This window comes from Tamandua tetradactyla, chromosome 4 (assembly GCF_023851605.1).
Source record: "Tamandua tetradactyla isolate mTamTet1 chromosome 4, mTamTet1.pri, whole genome shotgun sequence".
In the NCBI taxonomy this organism is placed as follows: Eukaryota; Metazoa; Chordata; class Mammalia; order Pilosa; family Myrmecophagidae; genus Tamandua; species Tamandua tetradactyla.
Genome location: NC_135330.1, coordinates 156521127 through 156532918, shown reverse-complemented (window position 1 = coordinate 156532918; position 11792 = coordinate 156521127). Strand labels below are relative to the sequence as shown.

At 37.2% G+C, this 11792-nt stretch overlaps 1 non-coding gene across 1 annotated transcript; it reads left to right on the top strand.

Moving 5' to 3' along the window:
• The first annotated feature begins 5204 nt into the window (after nucleotides 1-5204).
• Nucleotides 5205-5367, top strand: LOC143681856 (U1 spliceosomal RNA). The gene has a single exon (XR_013174910.1). It is a non-coding gene; the product is annotated as a U1 spliceosomal RNA (small nuclear RNA).
• The last annotated feature ends 6425 nt before the right edge of the window (nucleotides 5368-11792 follow it).

Here is an 11792-nt window from a genome sequence, read left to right as displayed (position 1 = left end):
AAGCCCTTTCGAATTAATGTAAAGAAGGCCTTTATTACTTGGCAACCTCCCTCCTCCAGTCTCCTTCTGTGAAGGTTGCCTCCGTATTTTGACTCAAATTCCGGTAACTCTTAGGGGTTATGCTAATACCAGCCTGCCTCAAACTACCTAACTCCTCGTTAATCCCCACACATCCCCAGGTGACTGCGTATAACTAAAAAATGTTCAGCCAAAATCTTTAACCCCCTCTTGGACAGGACCATACCTGATTTAATTCACCAGTCCAACAGAAGCTAAATTATCAGGCTTAACGTTTTGGGTTCAACTCTACAGGTTTAAACTGACTTAACAACTAGCTGAAACAGACACCAACGTCATCACCACCCAAACAAGGAACCTCAACCAACAATATACATGCATGCCTACTGGGACACTTAAACTTAAGAGCTCTAAGACCAGCCCCAGCATAGGATGAGTACTTTGGACTGTCACATCTGTGGTCTGGGATTTTTTATCTTTACATTTGCGTTCCTTCTTCAGACAGTAATTTTAGTTTTCTTAGAAGAAATCTGCCTTAGCTATTTCCCAGAAACTAACTTCACCTTAATTTAGTGGTGGAAATATCCACAATAAAATAACTCCTCATCATCTTTCCTGACCTAGGGTATATTCAGTCTTTTAGCCTTATGAATAATTTCTCCTCCACTTTCACATTTTTGCAAATAATCTCTAACAATCTAGCCTGGTCACCTTTCGAGGGTCCTCTCACTCTGCCTACCCTTTAAGAATTCATTACTGACATTTGGCTTCAGGAGATTTAGAAGATGACACCCCTGATCAAATTACCTTATAATCCTTCATTCTCATCCTCCTAACAGCTAATCTTTTGTTTGATTAGTGTCTTTTCACCACATTACTTTTCCAGCTTACAATATCCCTCCTTATAACACAACTCTCTTTTCAACCTCAGCACCCATTTGCACCTGTTCTCCAAGACATTGCCACAACCCCTAGCAAAAGACACTGCTGGTTATGTCCAAAGTCTATACACTCTACTCTCTCTCTATCTCAGTCTTTCCAATAAGCATAGAAATGCTGCCTACAATTACTCCCCAATAGTATGGATTCAAAGTACTTTATACAAGAGACCAACCCAAACACATAAAACATATAATTAGGACTGATACAAGGAATAAAACAGAAACAGAGTCAGAAACACCATCAAGAAAAAATCTCAAGTGGACACAACCGAGTGGCCCAGACCCCAATGAACCAGTGCCCCAGCTAATGGACAGACCCTATCTATGTTTCTCCCACTACTCTTCCAATCCCCAAAGCACCCATTTAAGACATCTTAATACTCCCTTTTGCAATTACACCCTAATTTTAACTCAACCGTCCTCAGATGGTTGCCCGATACCCTGAATTGTTTCACAATACTAACTAGTCAAACTAGTATTCTATTTTTGGGCACCAAATTATATAATTTTGCAAGCCAATACACTGAAGATATAATGCTATTACCTAGGATTATGCCTATAAATAATACCCTGGCATTTGGGCTAGGAACCTGCTCAGGCCAACTTCTCGATCTAACTAATGATAATCTCATTGGAAATAAAAGAATTACATCAGAACAGTCAAATATTCAAAGTCTCCTGTTAAAATCCTGTCAAAGCACAATTCTTAAGTGTTCCAGCTGCACTAAAACTAGCACCTGTAAAGTAACAGAAGGCCCTGACAACCCAACTGCTAATGCCTCATTCCCAGCAGTACCAAAGTGAAACAATTTACTCAAACTCCTCTTCCACAATACATTATGTCAAGGCCCAGTACATAAAATACTTCTGTCCTGTAAGCCCTTCTGTTCTCCCCCATTATAAAGATAAACTTTTTACAAGCTAGGATAGCGTCAGCTCCCAAGCTGCTTTCTTCCCTATAACACTCACCAAATTCTGCTTAAAGGACCCTCGTTAGCTCTTTCTATGATAGGCATGGGATATTATTTCTTATATGAATACACAGCTTGCCTATTGCTTCCTGATGATTGGACAGGAACCTATCCTATCATTACATTAGGCCCTCAAGCCCAAATCTTAACACCTTCCAGAATGGCTTCCTCAGGAAAATTCCCAACCTTGGGTCCTTCCTTGAAACTCATCTCAACACATTTTTAAAATGAAACTGTAGGGGGCAAGCAATGGAAGCTTAGTGGAAGAACTCTCACCTGCCATACTGGAGACCTGGATTCAATTCCCAGAGTATGCCCATACCAAAAGCAAAAACAAAAATAAAATGGAACTATAGGGATTTGTCACATATCTGAGGATGCTTCAACCCTATTCTAGAAAACCCAGAGTTAGGTCACACTATAGATCAAGGCTTTTTCTGATTTGTTGGCATCCTCCTACTAGAAGCCTCTATCTTAAACATATCCTGAATGATCCAACAATCATGGAATGTTACCATCTAAGCTCTAGAAGAACAAGAACAATCTTTAAACAGCCTATAGCTGAAGTAGTCCTACAAAATAGAAGAGCCCTGGACATCTTAACCACAACAGTGGGAGGGACCTGTGCAATACTAAATGAAATTTGCTGTTTTTACATCAATAATACAGGTCAAAGAGAACAGAATTTAAGAATACTAAAAGAAAATGTGGCCATAATAAAAAAGTAACTTAGCAAAGACAGAGCAGATTCATCTTAGCTAGAAACCTTTCTCTCAAATTTTCTTTCATTCTTCTCCACCACTTTACGAGCCATTCTGCCCCCCCTCATTGGGCCCTTAATTATCCTGTTGTTAATTTTCCTCCTAGTCCCCTGCCTTTTATGATGTCTGGCTAAGTTTGTTCACAGGTCAATAGCAGCTGTGACCAACCAGCAGAATTCTTAAAACATACTCCTGCTGTAATAGAAATTTGAAAATTTGTTCTTGTCACAACAAAAACATCATTACCAGTCTGTTCTCAACTGAGGATGCCCAGAAACCCAATCAGTGATGCCTCTGCTCGGCTCAAAGCAATTCCCCCATGCAACTCTGCCCTATTGACAGCAGGAAGTAGCTGAAGAAGGAGCACAACTCCCTGTTCCCTCCAAAATTGCTTTGAGCTAAGCTAAGGCACTAATCCACATCCAATCCCAGCTTCATTCAATATTAAAATAAAAAGGCAGGAATGTCAGGCCTCAGAAAAGGAACTCTACATAAAAATGAACTCTGTGATCAGGGGGTCCTCAGCTTCTTTTGCAAAACTAGATGTGGCAGCAAGATCCTCAGTAATGCTGGCACCACACCTACCTAAAGGCACCACACCCATCAGAAGAAACAGACATGCAGTCAAAGACTGTTCCTGCCTGATAATCCTCACCTCCTGGTGCATTTTCCCCTTTAAAGACCCAGCTCTCAGGAAGGAAGCTAGAGCCACTGTCTTTCTTTTTGCTGGTGGCTCTCACTTACTTTGCCCCTGCATTCACCCCTCAATAAATCTGTTAAGTTTGACTTGCTATCTTGTATGGATCACTTAATGACTCCAGCCTAACACAATCAATTTATGACAATTTAAATAACATCACCACCTTTACCTCCCTTTGTTTAAATTCTACAAAGACTTTAAACTCTGTAAACTCAGGGAGACAGATTTGAGCCAGGAAGCTCCTGTCTCCATGTTGGTTGGCCTTATATTAAAGTTCTTTCTTGAAGATTGGGCAAGATAGAGGCATAGGGAGGTATGGAATTTAGTTAGTCCTCTAGAGCAGCTAGTAAATATCCAGGAACTATCTGGAAAAAAACTTTCAGGGGGAAATCCATAACTGGACACACAACATGCACCAATCTAGAATGGAAAGAAGGGCCAGATAGCACATCACAGAACTGTGAGCAGAGCCCCAAATTGCAGGGGCTCACAACCCTCCCCTAACAGCAAGCCAAGCTGTTTGAGACACTGGTGGGGAAAAAGAAGCCAAGTATACTCGGCGCAAGGGAAGGTAGATCAACCCACATTTGGTAGTGGTTTTAGTGAACAAATTTGAGCTACTGAATACAATCTCTGAGCACAGATAAACCCAGAAAAAGCAGGGAAGAAACCCTATAGTCTCTCTCCTTATAGAAAGGAAAAGGGACTGAGAAAGAAAAAGAAAATAAAAGGAGGCTACTAGAGTTGGCCAATCTCAGAACAATGGAAAAGGGCTGTGTCCCTTTATAAGGCTGGGTTCCGACTCTGATTCCTGAATGGTGACCCTTGGGGGCTGGGGACTGAAAAGGGATTTTAGTTTATTTATTTATTTTTCTCTTTTTTTTTTTTTTAATAAAGCATCCTAAGTACCTCAATAAAAAAATAGCTTCAGATATTTCAATCGTCAGCCCTAACCCAGGCAAGGATGGAGTGAATATAGGTTTGGTATACTATATTCCAAAGTAGGAAGTAGCAAAGTCAAGTGAAGAAGATAATTCCCTAAAGGGCATTTATTTCCAAAGAAAAAGTGAATATGAGCTCAGTTTAAATGGTGGTCCGTCTTCAAATAAGTCAAATCCCAGGGCTAGAAATCAGAAACAGCTTAAGCCTACCTTCCATATCAGCCTCTATCTCACTGAGAGCCTGGAAAGGCTGAAAATTGAAGGCCCAACACTGCTTTAAGTGACTGGAGAGCTGCAGGATGACAAACATCATGAACTGGGCAGGATAGGGAAAGCAGAGTCAAGATGCTCCACAGGAAAGTAAAAAACCTGCTGAGTCTTATCCTCAGGGAAACTTGATATTGGTTACGTCTTCCTTATGATACATGGGCCTACCTTGTCTAGGAAAATCTGATTAGAGTCAATCATATCTGGGGGACACGCCTCAAAAAAGGAGTCATGACAGGACAAGAAACAGTACAACAAGAGCTGAAAAATTTCAACAATTAAATAGAAATTATGCTGAGTTCTAAAGTAAGTTGAACTAAATGCCAAAATACAGACAGAAAACAAAGCTAACCAACAAGAAAACTCTAGGTAAAAAAGTGAAAATGACCTCCAGAACAAACTAATCAAGGAAATCAGATGCTAAGATACCAATGAAAACATTATAAGCCATACTAGGAAAATCAAAAATATTGCCCAAAGAAACAAGCCAAACTTCAAATGCAATACAGGAGTTGAAACAAATTGATATTTAATCAAACAGGCTAAATCAAGTAAAAAATCAGATCAACAAGTTGAGGGAAGATATGTTAAAAGAGATGAAAGAGATACCTACCTGGCAGGGGAGATACCATGATCACGAAGGTGGTTTTTCCAGGGTGAGGCTTATCCATTGCACTCCAGATGTGCTGACCCCTGCGATTTCCCCAATGTGGGAAACTTGACTGCATAATTTGTGGTAGTGGGGGACTGCGTTTGCGCTCTCCCCTGGTTTTGTTTGTTCAAAATGAGGCTAATCTTGTCAAAAAAAAAAAAAAAAGAGATGAAAGAGATAAGCAAGACATTAGGCAGAAATATAGAAGAAAACAAAAGCTTGAAAAAAGAAATAGCAGAATTTATGGGAATGAAAGACACAATAGAAGAGATGAAAAACGAAATGGATATATGCAACAGCAGAATTGAAGAGGCACAAGAAATTATTAGTGAACTAGAGCACAGGGCATATGAAGTACTATACACAAAAGAACATATAGGGAAAAGAATGGAAAATTATGATCAGTGTCTCAAATAACTGAATGACAACATGAAGGACATGAATATATGTGTTATTGGTGTCCCAGAGGGAGAAAAGGAAGGGGGCTGAAAGAATATTGGAGGAAATAATCACTGAAAATTTCCCAAACCTTATGAGAGACATAAAATTACAGGTCCAAGTAGTGCAAAATACTCCTAACAGAATAGATCTGAATAAACCTACTCTAAACCACTTTCTAATCAGATTGTCAAATTCTAAAGATGAAGAGAGAATTCTGAAAACAGTAAGATAAAAGTGATCCATCACATACAAGGGAAGCTTCATACGACCAAAGGAGGATTTCTCAGCAGAAGCCATGGAGGCAAGAAGGCAGTGGTATATTTACAATATTATAACAGAAATACCGTTAACCAAATAATTCTATATCTGGCAAAACTGCCCTCTAAAAATAAGGGGCAGTTTAAAATATTTTCAGACAAACAGTCACTGAGAGAGTTTGTGAATAAGAAACCTGTAATACAAGAAATACTATAAGGAGCACTAAGACAGATAGGAAAAGACAGGAGGAGGTAGTCTCGAGAAGAGTGTAGAAATGAAGACTATCAGTAACTGCATAAAGAGCACAAACAAGAATAAGATATTGCATATAAAATCCAAAAGACAAAATGGTAGAAGACAGTACTGCCTTTAAAGTAATATTAAATGTTGATGGGGTTAACTTCCCAAACTAAAGACATGGATTGACTGAAGATTAAAACACAAGATCCATTTAAGTGCTGTCTATAAGAGACCCACTTGAGACCTAAGGACAAAAATGAATTGAAAGTGAAGGGCTGGGTAAATATATTTCATGCTAGCAACAACTAGAAATGAGTGGGGGTAATTATGTAAATATTCAACAAATAAGACTTCAAATGCAAAACAACTAAAATAGTAAAGAAGGACATAATGTATTAATAAAAGGAATAATTCATCAAGAAGACATAATAATCACAAATATTTATGCACCAAGCCAGTCTGCCCCAAAATACATGAGGCAAACACAACACTGAATAGAAAAGTAGACACCTCTACAATAATAGTTGGGGACTTCAATGCACTACTTCCATCAATGGACATTTTCAATTTAAACAGAAAATCAATAAGGAAACAAAGATTTTGAATAAGATGATAAAAAATGAAATAGACTTAAAAGACATTTATGTAATATTACACCCCACAACAGTAGAAAACATTTTTCTCAAGTGCTCAAATATCCTTCTCCAAGATAGGCTACATATTGGGGCACAAAGCAGGTCTCAAAAAATTTAAAATGATTGAAATTATACAAAACACTATCTTGGATCATAATGGATGAAGTTAGAAATCAATACCAGGTGGAAATTTGGAAAATTCACCAATATATGGAGCATAACAATAACACACTATTAAACAACCAGTGGGACAAGGAAGAAATTACAAGAGAATCAGTAAATATCTATAGGCAGATGAAAAAGAAAACACAACATTTCAAAACTCATGGGATGCAGTTTTGAGAGTGAAATTTACTGTCCTAAATGCCTATATTAAAAAAGAAAAGAAAAACAAAAATTCAAGAATTAATTGTACACGTGGAGGAAGTAGAGAATGAACAGCAATCTAACCCCAAAGCAAACAGAAACAAATAACAAAGATTAGCAGAGAACACGAAAACAATAGAGAGAATCAACAAAACCACATGTTGCTTCTTTGGGAAAACCAGTAAAATAGATGGCCCTTAAATAGGCTGACAAAAAGAGAGAGAGATATGCTGACAAAAATAAATAAATACAAATGGTACGGGACATAACTACTGACTCTGCAAAAAAAAGAAGATAATGAGAGGAAATTATGAGACAACTATATGCTAATAAACTAGGCAACTTAGATGAAATGGACAACTTCTTAGAAAAGCATGAACAACGAACATTGACTTCAGAAGAAATAGATGGCCTCAACAAGCCAATCAAAAGTAAAGAAATTGAATCAGTCATCAAGAAGCTCCCAAGAAAAAAGTCCAGAATCACATGGCTTGATATGTGAATTCCACCAAGAATTCAAGAAGGAATTAGTACCAATCCTGCTCAAGCTTTTCAAAAAAAAAACAGAAGGGAAGGAAAGCTACCTAATTCATTCTATAAAACAAATATCACCCTAATACCAAAGACAGACAAATATACCACAAAAAAAGAAAATTAAAGACCAATCTCTGTACTGAATACAAATGCAAATATCCTCAACAAAATACTTGCAAATTGAATCCACCAGCACATTGAGAGAATTATGAGCCAAAACCAAATGTGATCTTTTCCAGGTATGCAAGGAAATTAATATAAACACCTCCTTAATAAATCATGTAGAAAATCCACATGATCACATAGATTGAAGCTTTAAAGGCATTTGACAAAATTCAGTACTCTTTCTTGATGACAGCACATCAAAGGATAGAAAAAGAAGGAAATGTCCTCAGGGTGATAAAGAAAAATATGAAAAACCCACAGCTAATATCATACTTAATGGAGAAAAACTGAAAGCTTTCCCTCTAAGATCAGGAAGAAGATAAGGAGGCCCAATGCAACCATTGTTATTCAACATTTTGCTGGAAATTCTAGCAAGAGTAATTAGACTAGAAAAAGAAATAAAAGGCATCCAAACTGGAAAGGAAGAGTAAAACCATCATTATTTGCAGATGACAAGATGCTTTATGTTGAAAATCCTGAAAAACTACAGAAAAGTTACTAAAGCTAATAAATATATACAGCAAAGTGGCAGGGTACAAGATCAACACCCAAAAATCAGTAGTGTTTTTATATAGTAGAAGTGAGCATTCTGAAGAGAATATCAAGAAAAAAACCCATTTACAATGGTAACCAAAGGTATAAAATATTTAGGAGTAAATGTAATCATGGCCATAAAAAACTCCTTATACACAGAAAACTACAAGAAATTACTAAAAGAAATCAAGGGACATTTAAATAAATGGCAGGACACTATTGTCTTCATGTATGAAAGACTAAATATAGTTAAGATGTAGATTCTACTCAAATTGATTTATAGATTAAATGCAATATCAATTTAAATCCCAACCTATTTTGCAGAAATAAAAATATCTAAAAAAGTTTATTTGAAAGGACAGGGTGAACAAATGGCTAAAAATGTATTGAGGAAGTGGAATGAAGTAGATGGTCTCACACTACCTCAATTTAAAGCATATTAAAAAGCTACACTGATAAAAACAGAATGGTACTGGTATAAAGATAAGAATATAGACCGAAGGAATCAAATTCAGTGCTTAGAAATAAACTTTCTAATCTGCAGACAATTGGTTTTTGATGAAGGATTCAAGTCAGCACAACTGGGACAGAGCAGCCTTGTCAGTAAATAATTTTGGAGAACTGGATATCCATATCAAAAAGAAGACCAATATCTTATACCTCATACAAAACTTAACTCAAAAGAATCAAAGACCTAAACATTAGAGCTAAGGTCATAAAATTTTTAGAAGAAAATGTAGGGAAATATTTTATATATCTGGTTTCCCAGACCTTACACCCAAAGCCTTAGCAATAAAATAATGAATAGGTAAATAGGATGCCCTCAAAAATTCAACACTTTTTTGTATTAAAGGAGTTTGTCAGGAAAGTAAAAAGACAGCCTACAAAATCAGAGACAATATTTGGAAACCACGTATCACATAAGGATTTAATATCCAGAATATAAAAAGAGGTTTTAAAATTTAACAATAAAAAGATGACCCAATTTTAAAAAATAGGTAAAAGACATGGACAGACACTTTTACAAAGAGGAAATACACATGGCTCAAAAATATGAAAAGATGTTCACTAGTAAATACAGAAATGTAAATCGAAACCACAATGAGATATCATCTCATACCTACTAGAATGGCCATTATTAAAAAAAAATGACAAGTGCTGGAAAGGATGTGAATAAAGAGGCGCACTTATGAACTGTGGGTGGGAATGTAGAATGTTGCAACCACTCTGGAAGGCAGTTAGGCTATTCTTCATGAAGCTAAATAGAGAATTGCCATATGAACCAGCAATCTCATTACCAGGTGTGTCAGTTTGAAAATATTATATATTCCGGAAAAGCCATGCTTTTAATCATGATTCAACCTTGTGGAGGCAGCCATTTTATTTAATCCTGATTTTATACTGTAGCTTGGAAACTTTGATTAGATTATATCCACAGAGGAAAAAAACAGGATTGGAGATTGAGTTATCCAGAAATGATTTGTGGAAGGTCCTATTGTCTGATGATAGTTACAATTCCTTCACACTGCATAGAACATCAATGAGAGTGTTGTGGGATATATATAAATGGAACCACTGCCAGTTTGTACTAAAATGGACAGAAAAGGGACAAATAAAAGGGAAACTTATTTCAGAGGCAAAACTATGGAAACTAAGGTCTAAAGCCAAGAAACTTTGGGTCAGGAGAGCTGACCCATATATACACATGGAGAGGGTAAGTTTGTCCTGGAAGCAGAGGGTAGGCCTTCCACTTTGTTGCTCAGGAAGGGTTATGCCACCTCAGGCATTGGAAAGGGTAGAGCACATAAACTGGGGATTGGGGGGAACTTGGCTGCCACCCCATTTTTCTGGAGGGTTTGAGTCTGTACCCTGATGATAACAAAGATCGCAGGTACTGCCCCAATTTATGGAAAGGTTGGAGCTCAGAAAAAGGTGGTCCTCCAAAACAGCCCCAGTGTTGAAACACACAGCATACATAAAGAGAGCAAAGATGCTTCATAGGCCCTTGGAAAAGGTATGACTGCTGCTTTCTAAAGCCCTGAGGATAAATGGCTGTAAAACAAAGATATGAAGTATGTGTCATCATTGATGAAATGAGGGCATTATGCTGAAAGAAATTAGCAAAAACAAAAGTACAAATACTGTATGGTCTCACTAATATGAATTAACATTAATAAGTGAATATTGAGAGTTAAGATTGAGAATACTGTTATCAGGAGATAGAAAGAAAGTAGAGATTGGCACTTGAAATTGATGGAGTACAGAATGTTCAACAGGATTGACTGTAAAGACCTAGAAATGGAAGATAGTACAATACTATCTGAAGGTAGCATACTATTATAAGTACACTGAATGAAGCTGAGTGTGAGTAGGTTTCCTTCTGGGGGCATGAATGCATCAGAAGGAAAGATAGAGGATAAAGGCTGGGACCATGTATCTTAGAGATGTCTAGAATGAACAATGATGGTGATTAAATATATAAATGGAAAGTTTTTTTTTTCATGAGGGAAAACGAATAAATATCAATATTGCAAGTTGTTAACATTTGACGGCATGTGGGGGTAAATACAACCAATGCAAACTAGTGTCTGTAGCTAACAGTAACATTGTAATAAGGTTCCATTGAATATAACAAAGGTGACATGTTAAAGTTAAATGTCAATAAGTGGGGGATATAGAGGAGGGGTCTGGAATTCTTTGTGGTAGAAATGGAACTGTCCTTGTATGGATTGCGATAGTGAAGACATGGCTATCTGAATATACTTTGAACCACTGATTTTTTTGCTTAGATTGGAATGCATGATGTGTGAAAAAATCTGTTTAAAAATAAATCATAGTTACAAGTTTTGGAGAAAATGTGGAGAGAGAGATGTAGCCAGTAACTGTTGGTGGGGAAGTAGAGTAGTGGAGCCCCTCTGGAGGGTAGTGTGATGACTCCACAGTGGGCTAGGTGTGGGATTGCCATTTGGTCCCACAACCCCATACTTAGTTATATACACAGAGGAACTGAGAACAGAGACATGAATGGACAGCCCCATATTGGTGTTTATGGTAGCAGTATTCATGATTTTCAATGGATGGGGTTGGTCTAAGTGTACATCGACTGCAGAATGGAAGGGGGAACTTTGGATTGTACATACAATGATCTATGGAGCATCTGCAGGGATGAAGATGTGAAGCATGCTAGTAGGTGAATGAACATTGAGCGCAGTATGTTGGGTGAAACATACCAGAAATGAAAAAGACACATATTATAATGCCTCACTAATATTGACTAACTAAAATATACAAACTCTGAAAATTGAGTTTGAGAACATAGGTTATCAGGTGAAGGTTTATTGTAAAGGTTTCTAGGTTGCAAGCTCTTA